At 40.4% G+C, this 25472-nt stretch overlaps 1 long non-coding RNA gene across 1 annotated transcript in view; it reads right to left on the bottom strand.

Annotated features, from left to right (window-relative positions):
* Positions 1–335: 335 nt before the first annotated feature.
* The window catches only part of LOC140473004 (uncharacterized), a 73535-nt gene continuing 48398 nt past the window's right edge, over positions 336–25472 (bottom strand). Inside the window, exon 5 of the long non-coding RNA XR_011958021.1 lies at positions 336–2843. This is a non-coding gene — a long non-coding RNA (uncharacterized lncRNA). The remainder of the gene's footprint in view (positions 2844–25472) is intronic.

The raw sequence follows: 25472 nt of genomic DNA, 5'->3' as shown, positions 1-25472 counted from the left end.
GCTTCAAAAAATTCATGGGGATTTGAATGATTTTGCACATGAAACATATTCAATTGTAATTGTGATTAAAAACACAATAAATGTTAACATTAAAGTGATTTCCAATCAAATCAATTCAAAAGTGTTTCCAAGTTTAAACTGAAAAGCAATATTCAGAATGATTGAGTGATTGTACATTGCAACGTCCTTGCATTAGTTATTGTATGGAAACATAGTTCCACATGTCCACCCCTTACCGAATTGAACAATTATTAGGTATTGGCAACAAATCGATTTGAAAACTTTTATTAATGAATTTAAGAATAATGAGTTATCTCCTCTTCCTATTCCACTGAGTAATGTTCAGAAACGAAGAGAAAAATTGCAGTGTAAAATAACTGGTATTCTCTGAATTCCAATGGCTGAGAAGACTGTGATCTTTCAACTGAGCAAAAGACATATATTTACAAATGATGTTGCAATGGCAATTATTGGTCTTTTGTGGGTATATTGGCCTGATCAAACAGGTTTTAATATTGTAGCACTCACACTAAGAAATATGGAAGGTATTAAAAGCACATTGTTTTTGTTATAAAGCCGAAGTTAAAGTATTGCATAATTATTGTAATTGATCATTGTTTCTAAAATCCTGATAAATAAATTGACTTAATATTTTGAATGCACTTTGCTCTGATGTCGATTGTATATTCATTAAGATTAATAAACTGAAAATTAAAATTTAAAACTTGGCTTTAATAATTTAAAAATCTCAGCAACAATTGACATCGTTCAACTTTTTTTTGGTCGGTTCATGTCTATTTTATTAATGTAACTTTTATCATGATACATGTTTAGATAAATGTCAGCACTAGGAAGAAAATAATGAGGATGGGAAAGTGAGTATTATCGTGAACTAAACATCGAGTTCATGTCATTTGGTACAGGAAGTCATTTTGTCGCAAAAAACTAATAATTCTGTGATTATTGATCATTGACAACTACTGTTGGAAGAAAATAAAACTATCTCAAAATGAAACCAAAAAATGAATATCATTTTGGAGGTCACATGATTTGAAAAGCGGACATTGTCACTTAATGTGACGTTTGAGCTGAAGAATCGTTCTTCCCCCCTCCCCCCGCCACCCCCATGTGTAGTCCTTTCAATAATTTAAAATTTAGCTTAAGTTGAACTAAATAACAAATGGATATTCCTCCATTATTTTCTTGCACACAAAAAATAAAAAAAACAGGAAAATGATATCGCTCTGCAAGGAATAGTTTCACAGATAATAAGTGTTTATATTGAATTAAAATGTCACCAAAGCTGGAGGAGTGATTTCCCCTGACAAGGAATGAAGACTGAGGAGATAGGCCGAACTCAGGCAAGTGGAAGATGTTTACTCATGCTGCAATCAGTTAATGCAGGGATCATCCCCCGAGACAAATCTAGGAAGGGAGATCCATGACACACTGTAACGTGTACAGTAAAAAACAGTATTTTTACACACCTTCTGTATTACAATGTCCACATGCAATGTAGTTACAGTCCTTCCCTCATTATACAGACACCCGATCCTGTAGAACAACTAATCTTGGATGAACATCGCTATGGATAGCCCGAGCTTCCTATTGCTTCATGGTGTTTTACAGGTGGTATAATCTCCAGGCCTTGGGATCTCTCTGTGCATTTTATTTCCTCAGATTACAAAATTAATTGTTGCAGTCCTTTGGGTCTCTCACTCTGCCTTATTTACGATTCTCAAGAATATGTAATTAGAAACTTTTTAAATGTTCTGAGCAACGTTAGTGGGCAGCATGGTGGCACAGTAGTTAGCACTGCTGCATCACAACGCCAGAGACCCGGGTTCAATATCCTGCCTCAGGCGACTGACTGTGTGGAGTTTGCACATTCTCCCCGTGTCTGCGTGGGTCTCCTCCAGGTGCTCCGGTTTCCTCCCACAATCCAAAGATGTGCAGGCCAGGTGAATTGGCCATACTAAATTGCCCATAGTGTTACCTAAGGGGTAGATGCAGGAGTATGGGTGGGTTGTGCTTCAGCGGGGCGGTGTGGGCTTGTTGGGCCGAAGGGCCTGTTTCCACACTGAAAGTTATCTATCTATTCTCCAAAAAAAATAGTAACTATTTCTGGCAATCAAATCCTGTCTGTTTCCCTGATAGCCGCTGTGGAAGTTAGCTGGGCTCTATCCTGCAGCTGGTGTTTATTCATTCACTGGGAAAATTATTCTTTCATTAATGAAAGTCAGGATTGGTCATTTTACTGTATGCTGGCATTCTCTTATCACTATCTGGTGTATGACTGTCTGGAATGGCATACTTATGGACTTGGAGTAGGATTGTACTAAATGTTCTTTTTTAACTTACGACTGAAACAGATTGTTCGTCTCATTTATCTCCCCTCCACCATTTTGTGTTTTAATTCCAAGGCAGGCTGCTCGGGGCTTCCCTACAGCAGCAAATCTACAAGGATTTCAGCACTAAAATAAAAATTAGCATTCGCTACCATTAGGAAACAGTACCATGCAATATGCCTACGTCACTGAGACTTAATTCCACACTTAAAGCCGACTATACTGGATTTGATCAATGATTACATATTAGATATAAGTAACATTTAGTGTTAAAACTAGTCACGGTAAACTTAAAATAATTATAAATGTCATATTACAATCCGTCACATGTAGAATTGAACATTAATTATTGGAGTCTAAAACAATCAGACGTATCTTCATTTGTAAGGCGAATATGAATCCAATGATTTCTGTGAACATTCAAATGAGAAGGTATCAGATATTTCCTGTCAGTGTTGGATGAGGAATCATTGCTTGGTTTGTGGTTGTGTTGACCTGGAATAAAAGATAATTTTTTCTTTGTAAAATTGGCACTACTAAATAATGATTAAATTGAACTGTGAATCTCACGATATTTGTTACAAAACCTAACTTGAATTACTGTGTGATTGTTGGACTAACAATGAATTGGTAATCTATTTTAGAACACTGACACATTAAGTGATTCAATATTTCCAAACGGGTTTGCTGTGATATTAATTACATAATAATTAGTATCAGTGAACTGAGAGTTAGAATGCTGGCATGATGTTTTGGAAAATATTTTCGATATGCAGTGATTATTGATCATTCAACATTCTCAGATAAAACTGCAATCTGTAATTGCTGTCTCAGCTTTTCTTCTGTAGAAATACAATATATAATCCATGCAACTTTTCATGTCATCAATATTCAGACATTTGTGTCGGCATTACAAAGAAAATAAATCGACAAGGAACATGGGTATCATAGCAAAAAACAGTCAACAGCATTTATAGAGAAAATTTTTAAACATTGTCTCTGAGTGAATACATAAAAAGGTTGAATGGGGATCTGTTACAATGTATTGAGCCGCATTTACATTTTTAGCACGATGATTGGGGGAACCTATCAGAAAACTCGCCTATATTTAGGAATTCCTTTATCTCAAAACATGTTACTATCAGCATCCTTTGTCGTAAGTGAAGTCTATTTAATGGTGTGGGAAAGATGTGTGTATATGATAAGAAGGAATCTCTTGCATATATTTGGGATGGTGTGAAAGCGTGATGTTTGTTGTGGTTATTCATCTTGAGAACAATACAATACTGACAAAAGGTTTTGCACTGAACAGTAGTTAGGTGGCCTTGAATACCATCGTGTGGCTTTATGTGCAGTGATTAATTTATTTCAAGAGCTTTTCAATAGCAATCATATTTTCCATGATTTGTAAAATGATTAATAATTTTGTGACAAACATCCACATGTGGTTATGAGCTGGATTTAAAGAATCCAATGTGTTGGTGTGAAAACCCTTCATTATTGACATTTCCAAGCGAGGTGTATAATGCTCAGGCACTGGCTGGAATTCAAGGTGTAAGAAAATCTGATTCACCCTGGAGCTGATTGATTCTAACTGCTGTTTGATTGAAGTTGATTGATATTGTATTTGTCCCGATTTCTCTGCCTGTGGGTGAATTTACAACGTCCAATTTCTGTCCATGGGTCACTTCACATCACTGGAGGTTTAAAATATAATTCTCATATTGTGATAACAACGAATTTTCAATTAAAGTTTGTGTGTTAACAAACAAAACGATTTGTTGTTTTCCAGGAATTTCCACTGACATTGATTAGATATTTATTAAGATAGATAAACTGAGAATTATAATCTAGTTGCAGGATTGTTGAATTGTTCAACCACAGACTTAAGGGTTTTATTTTGGGAATGATTTGGAGGCGCCAGTGTTGGACTGGGCTGTACAAAGTTAAAAATCAAACACCAGCAGTTTATTAACCAATATGTTTATTTTGAAGAACTCGCTTTCAGAAGAACCAGCGTTCATCAGCTGTTTGTAGGAACAGCGCTCCGAAAGCCAGTGCTTCCAAATAAACATGTTGGACTATAGCCTGGTGTTGTGCGATTTTTAACTTTGTTTTTTGGAAGGAATGTTTTCTTTATTCAAATATACAGGCTGTTCAATAACTCTATCGCGCCTTTCTTGATTTTCTTCTAGATTTTCTCATGTAAAATTCACACAATTTTCACTGTAATCAGTATTTCAAATTTCCGTCAGATCTAAGATGAAACGAGGATCAATTAATGAGTACTTCCATGAATGGAAAGCACAATAAATTCACTTTGCAGAGGCAAGATTCAAAATTTATCTGAATAAGCAAATAAACATTTTGAATGGAAAATATCTGAAAATGTTTACATTCAAATTTGAATGAAGTCAAATAACTTCTTTTTGAAATACATGGCCTGAAAACCTGTTTGAAAACATGAACAAATCAAGACTATCAATATGTCTTGCTCTCAGTGTCCTCGGCCAATTTTCAGAAAGAATAAACACCACTTTCAGCAGAAAGTATCATGTGTAATTACTGAATTGAAAAATAAGGTGATCGCTCTTGTATTTATTGGCAAGAATGTTTACTGTGGTTATTGCACTCAGTAAAAATAAAATCAAGACCAATGGCTGTTAGAATCATCAAAAACTATGTGACATGCGTTTATTATTATTTAATAAAATAATTATTAAATTATTTTAATAATTTTAATAAATTTTAAAGATATTAAAAATTATCTTTAATAATTTTAAAGATTCTGCGGTGTAAATAATATTTAAGGTGAGGGGGAAAGATTTAAAAGGGGTCTGAGGGGAAACATTTCCACACAGTGTGTTTCACATTTTGGGATGAGCTGTGAGAGGAAGGGCAGTTGCTGGTACAATTACAACATCTAAAAGACTTTTGGACACTTTATTGGATAGAAAACTTACAAACGGGTATGGGACAAACACAGGGAAATGGGACTAGTTTAGTTTAGGAAACCTGGCCGGAATGCTAAGTTGGGCTGAATGGTCTGTTTCTGTGCTGTGTCAGTCTAGCATTCTACAATTCAAACTTCACTGTGATTGGTAAAGGAAAGAACAAACGGGTGTTAATTGTATTTTGTGTCCATAAAAAAGTGTCATGAATTTTAAATAATTTTGTCACATGAAATATTTCGCTCTTATTGTGATTAGAAGTACAATGAACGTGAGCATCAAAGTGAAATATAATTAAATCAATTCAACTGGTTCCATGGTTAAGATAAAAATTGATATTCACAATCATTGTGAGTTTGTAAATTGCAATATCTTCACATTACTTCATGCACTGAGCCATTATTACACATTTATACCCCCTACTGAATTGAACAATACTTAGATATTAGCAACACTTAGATTTTCTAAAATCTATCAGTACATTTAGAAGGAGAAATCTAATTTTGCTGCATGACTGTGCAATGCGCAGACATGAACAGGAAGTATTGCAGAGAAAAGTAGTTACAGTTCTCTGAACTCATAAGGCTGAGATTACTGTGATTATTCAAATGAGCAAAAGTCAGTTTTCGAAGCGTGTTGGATGCAAAATGATTGATTCCATTGTGGGATAGTTGACCTGAAAACATTGTTGCAATGGATTAAATTAAAATATGAAATAAAACAATATATGGATCTGACGATACACGTTAGAAAGCCAAATAACTTATTCAGCAATTATTATAAGGATAATGAATTCCTAATAAATGTTGTATTCTGAACAAATAAATTGACACAATATTTTAAAAACACTTTGCTCTAGTGTTGATTAGACGCACATTAAGATCGGTAAACTGATGACTGAAATATAAAATCTAGATTGATGGATTGAGGACAATAAATCAGCCATTCATTAGTTTATGAAAAGAATTTATTTTTTTCTCAAAATGCAGACAATACAGGAGTAATGTATTTCATTCAATTAGTTTACTTTTAGAAACATGTGTTTTTAATTTATGTAATTTTATTCCGATCGATGTTCAAATATTTGTGTCTGAATTAGGAAGCAAATAAAAAGATAATGAAAGTGAATATGATAGTGACCACAAGATACAGTTCATGACATTTGATAGAAAAAGGAATTTGCATAATCTCATGACTATTTAATGTTCATAAATAATTAACTCCTCAGGTACTGAAGCAGTCCAAGTCCAACGACAACAAGATCAGGACAATATCCAGGCTTGGGCTGACAAGGGGTAAGTAACATACATGCCACACAAATGCAGGCTATGTCCATCACGTATAAGAAATAACCTAACCACCATCCCTTGACATTCGATGGTGTTACCATGACTGAACACCCACTATCAACACTGTCCTGGGGATAATCGTTGATCAGGAACTGAATTGGTCTCACCACATAAACACAGTGGCTACAAGAGTAATTCAAATCCTGGCTCCTGAAATCCTGTCCAAACGCTACCAGGCACAAGTCAGGAGTATGTTGGAATACTCCTCACTTGCCTGGTTGAGTGCAGCCCTTACAACACTCAAGAAACTTGATACCATCCGGAATAAAGCAGCCCACTTGATTGGCACTGCGGCTACTGAGCATCAGTGGTGCAATCTCTACCTCTTCTTATTAACAAGGATAAAAGAATTTTACATTGTTCAACTTTCTCATCAAAACCGAGTACAGTATTCACCGCAGCCCTCTTTTATACTAACCAGCAGCATTTCCATCACCAATAGCAGCTCCTCTTAAAATATTTTGTCAGTAACTTGTAATTAACTGATTGCTCCAATTAAAACTGAAAGCGTGTTACTGTAAAAGCGCAGCAGGTCAGTCAGTATCTACGGAGGAGGAGAATCGACGTTTCGGGCATGAGCCCTTCTTCACGAAGGTCCTGAAGAAGCAGTGAACCAAATTTTGAAATGATCTTTCTAAACATAATATCGATCAGGTTAAAACTGAAGTAGGTGTCTTACACAACTTGCTGCAAGGACACAGACAGTAGAATCTGAGGTGATCATGAGTATGTGGAGGTGAATTTGGGAGACAAGCTGGGACTGTATTGGATTAGTCATGGTGAGAGGGAACAAATGCTGGATGCAGGGTTTCAGCAGCTGATGGACTGACGCTGAGGCGAGCCATCGGAAACTGAGCAGGAGACCACCATCTAATAGGACAGAGAAACTGATCCATCAGCCTGAAACTGAGTGACCACGTGGCTGTCAGTGACTCCAACACAAGTGAATGGAAACATTGCTCAGAGCCTGTTTCTGTACAACTCAACACAACCAGGAAATGGAAAGTGATTAATTAGCTGAAAACAAAGCCATTGCTCTGTTAGAGTCTAAACCATTCAATGTTCAGTTATTGAACATTATTGATTCTCAGAATATTCTACCCTGCAGAATCACAGTAAAAGGGGAAAGTAAACAACATTCTTGGCAAAGACATAATGAACCAACTGCTTATATAAAAACAGCTCAGCAAAAAGGGCTGAATCCTCCACAAACTGACAAACACAGTTACCATCAGATTTATAGATAGACAATGAAATTCTTCAGAAAATCACTTCCCTGCTTATGGTGTGTGGGAGAAACCATTCTCAGTGAGAACTGCCACTTATTTCCTTTAAAAAGAGTCTCATGTTCCCCTCAGAAAAGCAGGTGTGTTGCTCACTTACAGACTGACTTACAGACAAAGGAAACCTGATCAGGGACTCGCAGGTTAATTAAGCTATTAATGACAGTCCATTGCACACAACAAGAGCTTAGACCACAACAGATTCTAGTGAAACCAACAATGCAATGAAAAAGGTTTATTAGTCTTTATAATCATGCAGCCTCTCTCAATCAAATAATCCCAGTCAACTTCCAAACATTTTAAAACTATTAATACCAATGTATACATATTTATTTCCTTTCCTAATTTCCTCCAAAAAATATCTGATTATTCTCTTCAAAGTATATTTTAAATGATTAATTCATAATCACAATTCATTTCCAAGTATTCTTAGAGCAAAACAACTTGCAAACTAAAATAGTTTTCATGTCAATAATGACACTGGAAACTTTGTTATGTAGTTTACCCATATTTCCAAATATTGTTTTGGTTCATTATTGCAGTGGAGCTAAAATTGAAGTCTACTTATTTTCTTTGATATCCTTCCATTACTTTATTCCCTAATAACAATGCCCATGGTGTAATGGGTTACAAGCATTGAATAAAATTGAATTTTCATTGCAAGAACTGGTACAAATAATCACATGTTGTCGTTGATTATCATTTATTTTCATTGTATGATCACATTAAATTCACTTAAATAATCACAGTACAATTCTCACCTCGATAGATATGTCGAGTGAATGTCAAATTATTCTTATTTCAAGTAAAACCAAATTACATTTTGCTCTGTTTTATTCCAGGAATGACGGAATATGTTGCATTATTATGACAAACAGGAACAGGTGAAGGTGGTGGCTCTCAGACGTGAGGCCTTAAAGCCAAAGAACCAGGTGGTAGTTACAGTGGGGGAGGTACCTAGTGCCCCGCTCTCCTCAGAAGGCAGTGAGGATGGTGACACTGACTGGAACGGGTTAGATGACAAAGCGCACACGTATGGACAGAGAGACGGCAATGAGTGGGATCACCCATTGCCCTATAAGGTCCAAAAGGCCCTCTCTATGGAACCACTGGGCATCTAAGCTCAACTTGGACAGACAGTAGGGAGCAACAAACGGAACTGACAGAAATCAAACATGAACCGTTCACCTGCTGAATGACAGATGTTGGTGAGTTAACACCCAGCCTGATAGAGAAATGGTAATAATGGGCCTTATTGGGAGAATATAGATGAATTAATTGAGGTACAGTCTCACCGATGATGGTGTCAGGCCAAAAACTCTCAGGCCAAGATGCCCCGACATGTACATCAGAACCTGTCTCTGCAATGAGAGGGTGCGGGTGCGAGCCGATTCCCCCAGTGCACAGCTGATCAGTGTCTCCAGGCATTTACATATATTACAAGGACACACTGGGGAGGGTACAGGCTGAATGGGCTAAAATAACCTTGGTGTCTCAGGGAACCAAGGGTAATATCGAGGATCATACAGAGAGGAAGCCTGAGGTGTGTAAGGGCCACGGGGGATTACCAAATCCCAATCTGTGATGATGATATCAGTTTGTTGTTTTTCAACTGGGACCCCATTTAACTATAATTATAAACATGTGACTCCCAGTGGGAGATCATTCTAACCACCTTCTGAATTGGACCATGAGTGCTGAGACAAGCTCAGAAACACAGGGGAATAGCTGCAGTACAGGGAGGGTAACCAGACTGGCAATTTTACAAGTAAAGCAGTAAAGGACATATTGCCAACGAACGTAGGCAGAGAGAGGGAGATAGATATTCACATTGTATGTGTGCATGTGTTCACCTAGGCACATGAATATTCTTTGATGCTGTGTTTGGGAACCAGCAGAGCATAATATTAATACAGGAGCATCTATATCAATTACCAATATGGATTTGCCACATATCACCTCAATTGCTAAAATGAGAGCAGTCGGAGAGGGAATCGAGGAAGCTGGATGAAATAAACCTCTCCCGACGCAGATCACGGATGTGGCAAAATATATTCAGATATGGGAGTGGGAAACTGGGGAAGGGACCATTCTGGGAGTTGCAAGTTTAGAACAGTTAGGACCAACTATTGATTTAGAGACACAAACTGTAATATGGGAACAACCTGAACAGGCCTGGGACAGGAAGCAAAGGAAAGGCGACATCTGCAGAGTAGTTACCTTGCAGGGAGACTGGAACAGTCAGGGAATCTGAGGAGTTATAGCTAGGACCCAAACAGCAGTGTGGATAACTTAAACAGGAATGTGGGTTATTACCTGTAGATACTGTAAAGATCGAGGGCCCTCTCACACCCCACACAAACAGGATCTCATTAAAGCTGAGGAGGCAGTAATTGCGACAGTAACAGATTGACAGAAGCAGGGAATAGTCAGATGGACAGTATCCCAGACTAACTCACAGAAGCCGGACAGCTCATCCCACCTCACTATTTAGTATACCTCCCTCAGTAAATCCGCCACTAAAGAGTATCCTACATGAGCGAACCACACCACTGTATTTAATGGACTGAAATCGCAACAGTACATAGTCTCAACCCTTGATATTGTGAATGGGTTCTGGTCCATACCTGTGCACCTGGAATCCCAGAATAAGCTGGCGTTTACTGGCTGAGGAAAACAGCACACCTGGATCCAGTTACCTCAGGGATCCCACAATATTCCACTATACCCACCGATATATGGCTGATGGAATTAGTCACATTGATCTTTCCAACACCTCATTACCTCAGTTGGTGAGAAAGAACATATCCAGATATTAAACAGAATATAGTGCCAGGTCAGGCAGGACGGGCTTAAAATTAACCCACAGAGAGTGGGAAGGTAGGGGACCTGGGACATCACATCAGGGAGATCAAATCAGGAAGGGAGAGGGGACAATCCCAGTGGAACGACAGACCATGATTTTAAAACTATCCACCCCCACAGCGTGAAGGGGGTAAGGCAAACATTAGGATTGTTTAATTACTGTGGAAAGTTTGTGGAGAATTCTCCAGAATTGGCAGAATCATCACAAACCCTGACAGAAGCACGGACATTAGCCAGGGGTCAGGGAGTCAACATCTACACACACAGTCAGCATGCCTTTGGTATTGTTCATGACCATGTGTTGGCCTGTGCTCGGTGAGGGTACATCACCCTGTCTCGGGGTCACATAGAGCACGAAGCACAGGTCAGATAGTTAGTGGGAGCAGTTAACTATCCCAGTGAAGCAGCAATAATGAAAGATTAGAGCTCACAGGGAAGTAGAAACCCCACACCAACGGGGCAGTAAGTATGTGGGGAACGCGAGTGAAATACTGACTGAAACAGTGCAGACATTTGGGGAAGTGGCAGTGGCAGTAACTGCAGAAGTGAGTAAGGAAAGTTTAAAGACCTTCGCAGATACAGCCCCACAACAGGAGAATGAGGAATGGGAAAAGGGTGGGGCAGTAATATGACACAACAGAGTCTGGATTACCCAGCAGTGCCACTACACTGTATAAGACAAACATTATTAAAACATATCATGGGCTGGCCCATACTGGTGAGGATAAAATGCAATATCAGATGATCCACTACAATCCTTGCCTGGAACAGGGAGAAATACAGCAAGGTTTTGTCGAAGGTGTGTAGTCTGTTCACAGTGTGAGCCAGGGAAAGCAATCAGGATAAAATGGAGGCAGCAGCAGCGACCCAGAGGCCCATGGGAACAAGTACAGATGGGTTTTACACACCCACACCCACCCCAATCCCAGGGAAGGAGGTCCTGCTGGGTTTTAATAAATAGGTTAACTCAGTGGGTGGAATCATTCCCCTGCAGATTCTGACCAAGGGACACATGTTACAGGGAACATAGCTAAAAAGCTATGTGCCCTGTTTAATACTGAACAGAAATCCCATCACCTTACCACCCCCAGAGCTCTGTGACAGTAGAAGGAATGACGCAGACACTTAAAGCTCGTCTGACTAAGGCTCTCTCAGAGACAGTACAGCGATGGGTTAGAGTACTCCCCACCAGCCTAATGAAACTGAGGACAAGCCCAGAAAAGGGGACGGGGCTGTCCCTCTTTGACTTAATAACTGGATGGAAGATGCAGATGGCACAGGGTATAGTAGTGGGAGAACCGGAGATGTGTGGTAGTGGGAGGGCTGGAGATGTGCAATGATAAGGTTAGGGTTAAACCATTTGTGAAAGAGCTAACAAAGCAGCTGCATGAGTTGAGAGAATCAGACTGTGAAAGGGAACGCGGAAATATCGGAGCTGACATTCCAAACCCTGGAGTTCAGGTCAGGGGGCAAATATTACTGGAACATATGAAGTAAACACATCAAAATGCTGGACTTATCTGGGGGAGCCGGAGAGGGACATCTCCCATCATGTATTAGTAAGGAGCTCTGAATAAACGTTGGTCGTGCTGCTCAACGCAGAACTCAAGGCTCCTCTTTGATATTTCTCTCAGCAATAGTTGTGCAGGGGCATGTTGCTGGCTGGAGGTCTATGGCTAGTGCTGTTCCACAAGGATCAGAACTGGGACATCTGTTGTTTGTAATGTATATAAATGAAAAGTTTGAAAATGTAAATGATTTAATTAGCATGATTCGGAGATGCCGGTGTTGGACTGGGGTTTAATTAGCAAGTTTGTAGATGGCGCAAACTGTTGAACTTGTGAATTGTGAAGAATGATGTCAAAGGATACAGCAAGAAAAAGATGAGTCGGAAAGTTTTGTGGAGAAACTGCAGATATATTTTAATTCAGACAAGTGTGAGGTGATGTGTTTTGGAGGACACATAGCAAGAGGAATGTATACTATAAACGGAAGGGTCCTGAGCAGCACTGATATACAGAGCGATCTTCAGTTGCAAGCTGAAAGATCCCTGAAAGTGGTGAAGGAGGTGAATGGCAGGCTTGCCTTCTTCAGTCAGGGGAGTGAATTTAAAACTATAATCAGGCCACCTTTGGGGGATTGTGTGCCGTTTTGATCACCACATTATAGGTAAAATGTGAAGGCGTTTGGGAAGGTGGAAGCAAGTTTTCCAGGAGGTTTCCTGGATTGGGAGAGGTTGGAAAATCTTGAATTGTTGTCTTTGAAAAGTCAATGGCTGTGGGGTGACACAACTGGCACAGACAGAGTTTGTAAACCATGGTTTACTACAGAAATTGCATCCCTTGTTAAGAAGAAGAAAGAGGCTTATGCGTTGATGAGGCAAAATGGTACAGATGAAGCAATAGAGATTACAGATCAGCTAGGAAAGATTTAAGGAGAGAGTTAGGGACAGCAAAGGGAGGACACAAGCAGTCTTCAGCAAATAGAACAAAGGATAACCCTGAAATTTTCAATAGGTATGTGAAGAATAAAAGGATGTTTAGGGTAGGAATAGGGCTAATCAAAGACAGAAGTGGGAAGTTTTAATGTTTTTCATGTATTGTTATTTTTATGGGTGGCACGGTGGCACAGTGGTTCGCACTGTTGCCTCACAGCACCAGAGACCCGGGTTCAATTCCCCCCTCAGGCGACTGACTGTGTGGAGTTTGCACATTCTCCCCGTGTCTGCGTGGGTTTCCTCCAGGTGCTCCGGTTTCCTCCCACAGTCCAAAAATGTGCAGGTTAGGTGAATTGGCCATGCTAAATTGCCCGTAGCGGTCGGTGAAGGGGTGAAATGTAGGGGAATGACTCTGGGTGAGTTGCACTTCAGCGGGGTCGGTGTGGGCTTGTTGGGACGAAGGGCCTGTTTCCACACTGTAAGCAATCTAATTTCAAAGTTGAGTGTGGACCCTGCAGAGATCAGAAAAGTGCTAAATGAACATTTCTCATTGGTGCTTACACAGTAAAAGGAGAATATTGTAGAGGACAAAAATGAGGTACGCGATACTAGACCAGAAAGGATTGAGGTTAGTTATGCACAGGTGCAATCAATTCTAGAAGGAGTGAAAGTAGACAGGTCCCCAGCCCGGATGGGGTTTATCCGTGGATTCTCTGCAAAGCTAGGGAAGAGATAGCAGAGCCTTTGGCTTTGGTATTTGAGTCATCATTGTCAATGGGTTTAGTACCCGAGGACAGGAGGATTGCAAGTGTTGTGTCCTTGTTCAAGAAGGGCAGCAGAGATGACCCAGGTAATTATAGACCAGTGAGCCTTACTTCCATTGTAGGAAATGTTTTGGAAAGGATTATAAGAGATAACAGTTATAATCATCGAACAAGCAACAATTTGATTTCAGATAGTCAACATAGTTTTGTCAAGGGCAGGTCGTGTCTCACAAACCTCGTTGATTTTTTTGAGAAGGTGACCAAGCATTTAGATGAGACTAGGACAGTTGACGTGGTATACATGGACTTCAGTAAAGCCTTTGATAAGGTTCCACATGGTAGGTTGTTAGAGAAAATGCAGAGGTATGGAGTTGAGGGTGATTTAGCAGTTTGGATTAGAAACTGGCTTTCTGAAAGAAGGCAGCGAATGGTGGTTGATGGAAAATATTCAGTCTGGAGCCCAGTTACTTGTGGTGTTCCACAAGGATCTGTTTTGGGACCACTGCTGTTTGTCATTTTTATAAATGACTTAGACGCAGGCATAGGTGGATGGATTAGTAAATTTGCAGACGACACTAAAGTCTGTGAAGTAGTAGACAGTTTGGAAGAATGTCACAGGTTTCAGGGGGATTTAGATAAACTGCAGAATTGGGCTGAGAGGTGCAAGTGGAGTTCAATGCAGCGAAATGTGAGGTGATGCACTTTGGGAGGAATAACAGGAAGGCAGAGTACTGGGTCATTGGAAAAATTCTTGGTAGTGTGGGTGTGCAGAGGGATCTTGGTGTCCATGTACATAGATCCCTGAAAGTTGCCATCGAGATTGATAGTACTGTTAAGGCGGCATACGGCATGTTAGGTTTCATTGGGAGAGGGATTGAGTTCTTAAACCACAATATCATGCTGCAACTATACAAAATGCTGGTGCGGCCACAGTTTTAATATTGTGTACAGTTCTGGTCGCCCCATTACAAAAAGGATGTGGAAGCATTGGAAAAGGTGCAGAGGAGATTTATCAGGATGGTGCCTGGTGTGGAGGGAATGTCTGAAGAGGAAAGGCTGAGAGACATGGATCTGTTCTCATTGGAAGGAAGGCGGCTAACGGGGGATTTGGTAGAGACATACAAGATGATCAGAGGATTAGATATGGTAGACAGTGAAAGTCTTTTTCTTAGGATGATGAGGACAGCTTGTATGAGAGGTCATAACTACAAATTGAGGGGTGATAGATTTAAGTCAGAGACAAATTCTTTACACAAAGAGAATGGTAAGTGTGTGGAATGCCCTACCTGCTAAGGTAGTCAACTCAACCACATTAGGGAGATTTAAACAATCCTCAGAAATGCTCATGGATGATTTTAGGATAGTGTAGGGGGACGAGTTGAGAAAATTCCACAGGTCGGCACAACATTGAGGGCCGAAGGGACTGTTCTGCACTGTATTGTTCTATGTTCTATGTTCTATAAACTCAATCTTTTTCCAAGGTAGAAATGACAAATTCTAGAGGCCATAGCTTTCAGGGGACAGGGGGAAAGTTAAAGAAAATAAAAACCGGGAGAACAGTAGATGCTGTAAATCAGAAACAAAAACAGAAGTGTCTAGAAATGCTCAACAAGTCTGGAAGCATCTGTAAAGAGAAATCAGAGGTCACATTTCTGAAGAAGGACCCGAAACATTAACGGATTTTTATTTTCACAGATGCTGCAAGACCTGCTGAGCATTTCCAACAACATGTGAAAGTTTAATGGGAGTTATATCAGGCAAGTCTCGTATGCAAAAGGTGATAGATGACTGGAAATGTACTTTCCTGGGAGGTGGTAAATGCAGAAACAATCACAATGCTTTAGAGGCATTTGGGCAGGCACATAAGTGGACAGGGGTTGGCAGGGATATGGATCATGTCCAGGCCGGTGGAAATGGTTTGGAATGGCATCATGGTCTGCACAGACATAATGAGCCAATTAATCAGATGCTGTACTTTTCTGTTTTCCAGGGGGTACTGTGCATGGAGCGAGAGGTAATATTTTTTTCTAACACACAGTGAGTTGATACATTTTGAGAGAAGCAATGTAGAAAGGAAATATATATTTAGATAGCACAGACACAAAGAGTAGAGACTGAGGGAAGGGCGGGGGAATGTGTATAATTCATTAAAGGAGAGAAAACATAATCAGAGTGTTTTGATCAAAATATATGGGAACCTGGGTTTCATTAATAAAGGGAATGAGAACAAATTCATGGAAACAATTTCAGTGACTGATTAGGTCACAATCAATCATTGTATCCAATTCAGGTCAACAAATTCCTGCTCAGGAAGGATCTGAGTGATCTTCAGAGTGTGCAGTACAGACTTACTGGTGTGGTGCACTGATGAAGAAAATGCAGTCACTGGATTGATTTGGAAAAAAGATTGTTATTTTCTTTGAAGAAATCAAGTTGAATATATCTTAATAGATTAAAATGGATAAGATTATAACTACCTAGATAGAGCAGACAATAAAATAAATTGCACTCAATAGGTGATGGCTCAAAACTTAAGATCAAATATAACGTTTTGAGAAAGTGGAAGATTGCAATGTTCCGCTGACTGTATTGGCTGGAAATATGCAGAACGTGCTGCCTATTATGGTGTTGCAAGTAGAGATGATCAAAGATTCACAAATACGATTATATCAGATCTGAGGGAAATAAACTTTCAGGGTTTTGAGGACAGTTGGAGAATGAGAATAAGGGATTCTGCTGCAGAGAACCAGCTTGAATTTGATGGGCCCCTTTCTGTGCTATAACACATTTTTTTGTACTTGCTTAACTTGGTCTGGTTATTTGTCTTCAGGGGTTAAATTATCATTAAGGTAAATCTGCTCTGTGCTCATGCTCAGACCAACACAGGTTGTCCTTCCACAGCAGGAGATAATGTTTACTCCTTTATAATTGGTTCTGGGGGAGTCCCCAGGTAGGGTACCCAGAACTGAAAATCTGCTCCAGGGTGTTTTAACCAGGATTGTGAATATCTTGGAACATCTAGTGCCACACCAATACCTGAAATACTTTCCGACTGAATGACTAAATGAAATATGTTCCTTCCACAACATGTTGCTGGCTGGAGTTCTGTGGTCAGTGTTGTTCCACAAGGATCAGAATTGGAACATCATTGTCTGCAACATACATCAATGCTTAGCATGGAAATGTAAACGATTTGATTAGCAGGTTTTAGATGGAAGAAATTGATGAAGTTGTGAATCGTGAAGAATATTGTCCAAGGATACAGCAAGAAAGAGATCAGTAGGAAAACCTGTACGGAGATAGATATTGATCCAGACAAGTGTGAGGTGATGTATTTTGTGAGGCTCATTGCAAGAGGAATGTATTCACTAAACTGAAGGGCTCTCAGCAGCATTGATGTACACAGGGTTCTCCAGGGGCAAGTTCACAGCTCCCTGAAAGTGGTGAAGGAGGTGGATGGCATACTTGCCTTCTTGTGTCAGGGACTGAATATAAAACTGTCATTAGGCAACCTTTGGAGTATTGTGTGCTGTTTTGATCACCACATAAAAAGGAGGATGTTGAGGCTTTGGACAGCGTGAAAACAGGTTTACCACGATGTTGCCTGGATTGGGAGAGGTTGGAAAGACTTGGATTTTTGCGTTGGGAAAGTCAGTGGCTGTGGGTGATCCGAAAGGCTCAGACAGAGTGAATAATCTGAATCTTTTCCCAAGGTGAAAACGGCAAATTCTACAGGCCAGAGTTTTAAGGGGAGTGGGGGCAAGTTTAAAGGAAATGAAAACTGAACCAACTGCAGATGCTGTAAACCAGAAACAAAAATATTTTTCTGGAAAAGTTCAGCAGGTCTAGCAGCTTCTATGAAGATAAATTAAAGTCAACGTTTCTGAGGAGGGGTGACCAGACCCGAAATATTAACTCATTTTTCTTCACAGATGCTGCATGATCTGCTAAGCATTTCCAACAACACCTGAGCAAGCTTAAAGGGAGTTGTGTCAGACAAGTTTCTTATGCAGAAGCTGGTAAGTGCCAAGAATGTACTTTCCTGAGAGATGGGAAAAGCAGAAACAATCACAATGTTTCAGAGGCATTTGGACAGACAGATAAGCAGGCATGGATTGGCAGGGATATGGACCATGTACAGGCAGATGGAATTAGTTTGGAATGGCATCATGGACCGCACAGACATGGTGGGCCAATTATTCCGGTGCTGTCCTGTTCTGTTTTCTAGGGGGTAGAATGTGTGGAGCGAGAGATAATATTTTGAGTGGAATATGTCTCTTCTTTAGAACACACAGTAAGTTAATACATTTTGAGAGAAGCAATGTAGAAAGGGAATATATATTTGCATGGCACAGACACAGAGAGCAGGACAGCAGGAATGGGGGACAATGTGTACCAATCCTTAAAGGAGAGAAAACATTATGTGTTTTGGGTAAAACAAATGGGATGCTGGGCTTCATTAATGGAGGAATGATAACAAACTCACGGAAAAGATTCTGACCCTTGACAAAGCTTGAGTTAGGTCACAGTCAATCATTGCATTCAATTCTGGTCAACATATTCCTGGTCAGAACGAGGAAGTTAAAATACCATAGAGGGACCAGTTCCATACATTTTGCTTCTCTTTCAGGACACCGTGGGGTCTCAAGGGTTAAACATTACCTTGCAAAAGGCCTTATTTCATCAACTGAAGGCCTGTACTCTTAGAATACAGACAGAACACCTCAGAATGGTGGAGGCTGACAGTATCTCAAAATAGAACCTCTTGCAGCCAGACATGTGGATTGCCCCGTAATCCCAGACAGAGGAATTTGCCCTTTTCAGACAAGACTGGTAGCCCTGGGCACAACTCTGTTAAACTGCCTCCACTCCCATTGTCTTACCTCCCCTCCATATTGGCATAGGTAAGTGAATCCCTTATTTACTGAAGGAAGAACCATTCTGCCTTAATCTCCTCCCATCAACACATAATCAACACATAATCATGAACAATACGATCATCAGTTTCTGTAATCCATCACACGTTATCACAGACATCGCTTTGTAAGGTCATAATTACCTACTTTAAACTATGCAAAGACAATCGTCCATGTGATTGATATGCCTTTGTCTAATTCCTATTAAATATACTGTCTCTGTGGGTAAGGCAGAGATTCGTGAAGAAGAGTGTCTACAAGTAGACACTCAGCTACTTTAGAGACATTTTGAAACTCTCGCCGGCTGTCCAATAATAAAGTTACTGCTGTTGTGCAGAAAACTTGCATCGTCTGGATTTGTGGAACAAAATAGGCATCAACAATGAAGGATATGAGTGATCTTCAGACTGTGGCATATAGGCTTACTGGAGTGGCTCACTGATGAAGAAAATGCAGTCACTGGATTGATTTGAAAAAATTGCGATTTTCTTTGAAATGAAGAAGTTGGATATATTTTTGATAAAGCTGTATAAGGTTATAACACACCTAGATACAGCAGACAAAAATATCTGCATTCGATAGGTGATGGCACAAGAGTTAAGGTCAGATGTAAGGTTTTGAGACAGCGGGAGATGAGTAAGTGTTTCTGCTGACTGTATTGGCTGGAAATATGCAGAACATGCTGCCTACTATGTTGGTGCAAGGAGAGAAGATCAATGATTGATAAAAACAATTAGATCAGTTCTGAGGGAAATAAACTTGCAGAGTTTGGGGTACGTATGGGGAATGAGAATATGGGATTCTGCTACAGAGAGACAGCTTGGATTTGATGGGCCTCTTTCTGTGCTATAATGCATTTTATTTGGACTTGCTCAACTTGCTCTGGTCACCGATTAAGTTGTCATTGAGGTACATCTTCTCAGTGTTCCTACTCAGACCAATACAGGCTGTCCCTCCACAACAGGAGATAATGTTTACTGCTTTATACTGGGTTCTTGGGGGGGGGGGGGTGATGGGGACGGGCTATCGGTGTGTGTAACAGTCTGTCAACATTTATCTGAAATGGCTCAACACCAGTGCAGCCACACCAGGGATCGACTCTGGAAATGTGGGGAATGCCAGAAGGGAATTCTTTACCCATCCCACCTGGAAACTGGCCAAACCAGTCAGACTGGGGGGCCGTTCACCTGCTCTGTGTGTGTGAGGGGGAAGGGATTCACTCAGGCATCCATCCTGCTGAGACACCAGTCAATTTACTGATAACCACAGTTGAAGGACTTTTTCCTCTTTTTCACGCCAAGTAATGAACAATGGTTTTGACAGCTCATAAAGTTGTGCACACAGAAATTAGCTTTGGAAATGTTCACAACATTGTTGAACATGCACAGATTCACACTGGGTACAGATTTTTATTTTCCTTTATTCATTCACAGGATGAGGGTGCCGCTGGCCCGGCAGCATTTACTGCCCATACCTCATTGCCCATAGGGAAGGTAAGAGTCAACCACATTACTGTGGATCTGAGGTCACAATGTTGGCCAGACCAGGTAAGGATGGCAGCTTCATTCCTGAAAGGGCATTAGTGATCCAGATGGGTTTTTCTGACAATCGATTAATGGTCATCATTAGACTCTAATTTCACAAGTTTTTTTATTGAATTCAAATTCCCCCATCTGCTGCAATAGGCTTTGAACCCAGGTCTCCAGAACACGATCTGGGGTTTTAGATTAACTGCCTCGCGACAATACCACGAGACCAATACTTCCCCACATCGCTGTCCATCTGCACAGAGTGAACAGTGATTTTCTGGTTCATCAGAACTGGGTAATCACACATATGTTTGCTCAATGATTGCAGGAGTTGGATGTTGATTGGCTATTGACATCCATCTCCGAACCATGTATTCTGGGGTTTTTTTCTGATGATGATTGGAAGCATCATCAGTCTTGTTATCTTTTGGGGGTAAAAACAGTTTCAATTAGCTTTCTGCTAAATGCATGGCAATCAATTCTATCTCACAACTCACAGGCACATTAGTTTCTTTTGAAGGGCTCTCCATCTCCCCAACCTCCTTCATCCTCACCTCCAGCAATACAATAATCTCACAGTCTCTTTGTGACTATGAATGAGATAATCTGATCAGCTGCTTCTTCCCCAGCTCCTATGTCAAGTTGGATCTTGAACTCCCCTTGCTGCAGTTGTGGTCCTGCAACATTGTACAGTGTTTCTTGTATTTCATGACTTGGCCTATCAGTGTTCATGATACTGCATGTATTATATGGGGCCAACAGTGTAAGAGTTTAGCTCATTCCTTCCAAGAACTGCAGTAGAATTGTACTCCAACAAATCTTATACAATCAGGGCCCCGCATATTACCCAACTTGCCTCTTACCATCAAACCAGAGTATCAGTCCTCATTCAACTGTGAGAATTCAGGAGGGCATATCAGTAAAAGCAGCATGAATACCTAAAAATGAGGTGTTAACCTGATGAAGTTCCCAAAGAGGACTACTTGTGTGCCTAACAGCATAAGCAGCAAGTGATAGACAGAGTGAAGCAATCCGGGAAACAACAGAACAGATCTAAGATTTGCAGTCCAACCAAATCCAGTTGTGAAGGAAGTCAGAGCACAGCTGGAGTTCTGAGGACAGTTCTCTTCAAGATATTAACCAACAAGAATGTCAGACTGGATTAATTATCGTAAAACTCAAGTCCGTTTGATATTCATATATTTACAATCAGTGTTCAATTCACCAAATGTAGCTGAAGGTAAAGATAATCTTCAAGTAATTGTCACGATGGAGACATCTGAATACTTGGTCAGCAACTTAAAGCCTATTGTGTTTAGATAGTAATATTTTTAAAGAGATTTTAAAAAGTAAGGTGACTTGAGTATAATGGAAGCAGTTGATTGGTAGGTAGCTGATAATGTTCTTTTAATCTGAAGTTAATTTAGGATGTGTTAACAAATAAACACATGGTAGGGAATCCCAGCCCCATGGAGTGCAAATCCAGTTCCAAGTGGGAAACCAGGACACGTCTTGTGTGATCGACAACCACAAGAACACGGAGGTGACATGGGAAATATCAGCAACACTCATTTGACTGCAGTTAATGTACTGCACACACTTCTGATCCCCTTATTCCAGGGTTAATGTGATCACACCAGTGAGGATACAGAGGAGATTGATCAGAATGTTTCTACAATTGGAAAATTCCTGCTCTGAGGAAAGGTTGGATAGGCTGGGGATGATTTCCGAGGAGGATGACCTGAGATTTAATTGAAGTGATAAAATGCTGAGGAATCCAGATCGAGTGTCTAGGAAGGAGCTATGCATTAACTGAGAGGTCAGAAACTGGACGATTTAGATTGAAACAAATTCCCAGAAAGAAGGGGAGAGGAGAATTCATTTCACTCAGAGATGGTGGGGAGCAGGAAATCATTGATGGGGTGGCAGAGGCAGTAACCAGCATCACATTAGAATAAAAGGACATGGATGTAACTGAGATGCTGGAACATTAAGGGCTGCGGACTAAAGTCTGCAGAATGGGATCATTGTGATTTATTTAACATTTCTCCAGAATATTAAACTCAAGTCCAATTTGAGAATTTATGAACATCATTCGACCTGAATTCCAAATGTCAGAATAAATTTATCAGAAAGTTACAGCACAGATAGAGGCCACTTGGCCTATCCTGCATATGTTGGCTGAAATAGAATGACCCAGGCTTTACAGCGTTCTGTACTCACCAATGAGAGCAACAATTTCAGACTGTGTACTCTGCCCTCAATGTTGTTATAATCTGCTTTTTCAATGTATTTCTTTGACAGCTGCTCACCTTGTTTCCTGGTTTCTTTCCCAGCTCTAACTCCATTCCCCATGGCCTTGAGGGACTACCATTTCTGTAATTTAATCTCTCCTGTCTTCCCCCGTGTGACAGAGTGTCTTTTTGTCCTTGTCTCCCTCCCACCTTGCTCACATCTTGTTTCAGTTCTGATTGTTCCCAGACCTCTGTGACTTCACTGCGCCCCCTGGGTCAGTGGCACGAGTTTTGAATTCTATTTCTCATGAGATAATCGGAAATCTTTCTGGCTGCAGTTTCTCCCAGATTTTATTTTGAAAAAAAAGAGGATTTGCGTCAAAGTCAAGTATTTCTGAGCCTTCATCCCACAATCCTGAGCACTTAGACATAATATGTGACCCTCCCACAGATGTGCAGGTTTGGTGGATTGGCCATGCTAACATGGCCAATAGTGTGTAGGTTAGGTGGGTTGAGTTAGCCAGGCTAAATGTGGGGTTATGAAGGTAGGGTAGGACAGCAAGTCATTGCATACTGGATGGACCAAATAGTCTCTTTGTGCGCCTAAGGGATTCTGTAATTCTAACTAGTTGTGATTGTTGTCACATTTTCCTAAGTCCAGGTTCATTCAACTCAGGTACACATGCTGCCTTTTGTGTTTTTGTGGGTGCTCAATCAATCCTTTCCTTCTGTTTTACATCAAATTCACACTGTGTGTGAGGGTGGGAATTTATGTAAATATAAATACTCCAACCGAACCCCCTCACAAGTCAGGAACTGTTTCTGGTACGAGCATCATTCACAACAGGAAAATAAAGGTTCAGTCATAAATCTGACAGAGAAACAGTGGGTATAATCACCAGGAAAGGCATAACAGCTTAAAAATCTTTTCTTAAGAAAACAGGAGGCTGAGAGACAACCTGGTACAAGTAGAAAGCTTTGTATCTGTGTTTTAAGAGATTTGAGGTTGAAATCATTGCGTTTGAAGCATGTTTCATTGCTCCAGGTCATCAAAGGTACGATCTAAATGTGCATCTTTCTTACTGCCTATCTGTCTGAGTCAACAATCAGACGGATATGTCATTGTCTGAGTGTTTTCCCAAATCCCTGATTGAATCTGCCTCCTCCCACAATTTCAGGTGCCAGCTGCCTCGAGTCCACCCACATGGGCATGTTGAAGAGCATGACAGGAGAATGGATTGAAACCGAGAGTTCAATGCCAGAATGAAATAGGAAGAAGGAAATAAACAGGATTTTTGGATCCCAGGGGATACATGCTCCAGGATTAGTCCTTATGGGCATTCCCGCAGTAACACGAGACAGCATCCCATGATGAGAGTTAAATCCGGGTGGCAGTAGAAGGAACCACTGAACATGAGCAGGTTTAGTTCAAACACAGGAGGTTTGTTCAGTCAGTAACAGTGTGTTAGACATGGAGGGGAAGGGAGCAGTGAGGGGAAATGTTACCACAAGCTGCAGATGGATAACTTTCACTGAAATAGGAGGAAGTCATTCACCCCTTCAACCCTGCTCTGCCATTCAATAGATCATGGCTGATTTGTGGCCTAAGTTGGAATTTTCAAAACCATTCAAACACATCAATTAACTACTCTGCACCAGACAAGATCAATATTCAAAAACTAAACATCTGCAAATGCTGGGAAATCAGGAACAATACCAGAAACTGCTGGAAAAAATCAGATCTGGTAGCATCTGTGGAGAGTGAACCTTTGGGTCCAGCGACCGGTCAAGTGATCACCTGCAGCTGACCATTCTGCAACACTCTCTGGAATAGGTTCTGGTGCGAGTGGAATGAGACAGTCAATAACAATTTAGAAAATAGGAGGATGTGCTCAATCAGAATAAAACACATTTTGGTCTTTCACTTTTAATTCAACTGCAAAAATTATTCATTATCATTTCAGAAATACGATAATAGGCCAGAAATCAACTCTTCATGTCATTGGGTCTGAGAAACTGTTAATTCTGACCTGGTCCAGCCTACAAGTGAATCCAGACATTGAATAACGTGGTTGACTCTGAACCATCTCTTGGGCAGTTAGAATGGATGATAAATGCTGCCCCAGCACGTGATGCCATGATCCCACGAACAAACAAAACAAATCTGATCGCTGTGGTTACTTGTGAACTCGCCGGTGTTATTGGAAGAGGATGAATGGGAAGGTTTATGGGGTAAAGGCAGAAGACTGGCATTCAGTGAGGTGATCCTTTGGAGAGCTGATGAGCCAATCAGCCTCCTTTTGCACAGTAACAATTCTGTGAATATTTCATTCTGAGCCTTATGAGGAAATATCTGGGCAGGGTTTGTAAAGAGGTGAGATTGAATGAGGGTCTCAGTGAGCACAAGTGAGACACAAGTACAGAGAGGTTTTGGGATAGATTAAATTAAATTTTATACATTTGCATAGTCATCAACATGACAGCAGTTAAAACTGGGAGTCTAATTAGAGCAGCAAATAAATCTTAAACAGTTACGCAGCTAAAGGGGATGCTGGGTAAAGATACTGTAGTTCGCGTTTATTTTATTCCAGGCACACCAGCCTAGGAGCACATCCTTCCTGTATGTATCCTCTCGAGCTCTTGAAGATTTTTGTTCCTTTGAAGTGTTTCATGTTTAGATACTCCAGAGAAGACAGCTTCAAGCTCCTTAATCTCTCCTGCCAGGGCAATGCTGCTGTTAGATTTAAATTCACTGCTGCATGTTACTGGCTGCTTCATGGACTGGAACTGGCAATT

Source organism: Chiloscyllium punctatum, unplaced genomic scaffold, assembly GCF_047496795.1.
Source record: "Chiloscyllium punctatum isolate Juve2018m unplaced genomic scaffold, sChiPun1.3 scaffold_493, whole genome shotgun sequence".
NCBI lineage: Eukaryota > Metazoa > Chordata > Chondrichthyes > Orectolobiformes > Hemiscylliidae > Chiloscyllium > Chiloscyllium punctatum.
This window is presented reverse-complemented; position numbering and strand designations above follow the sequence as displayed.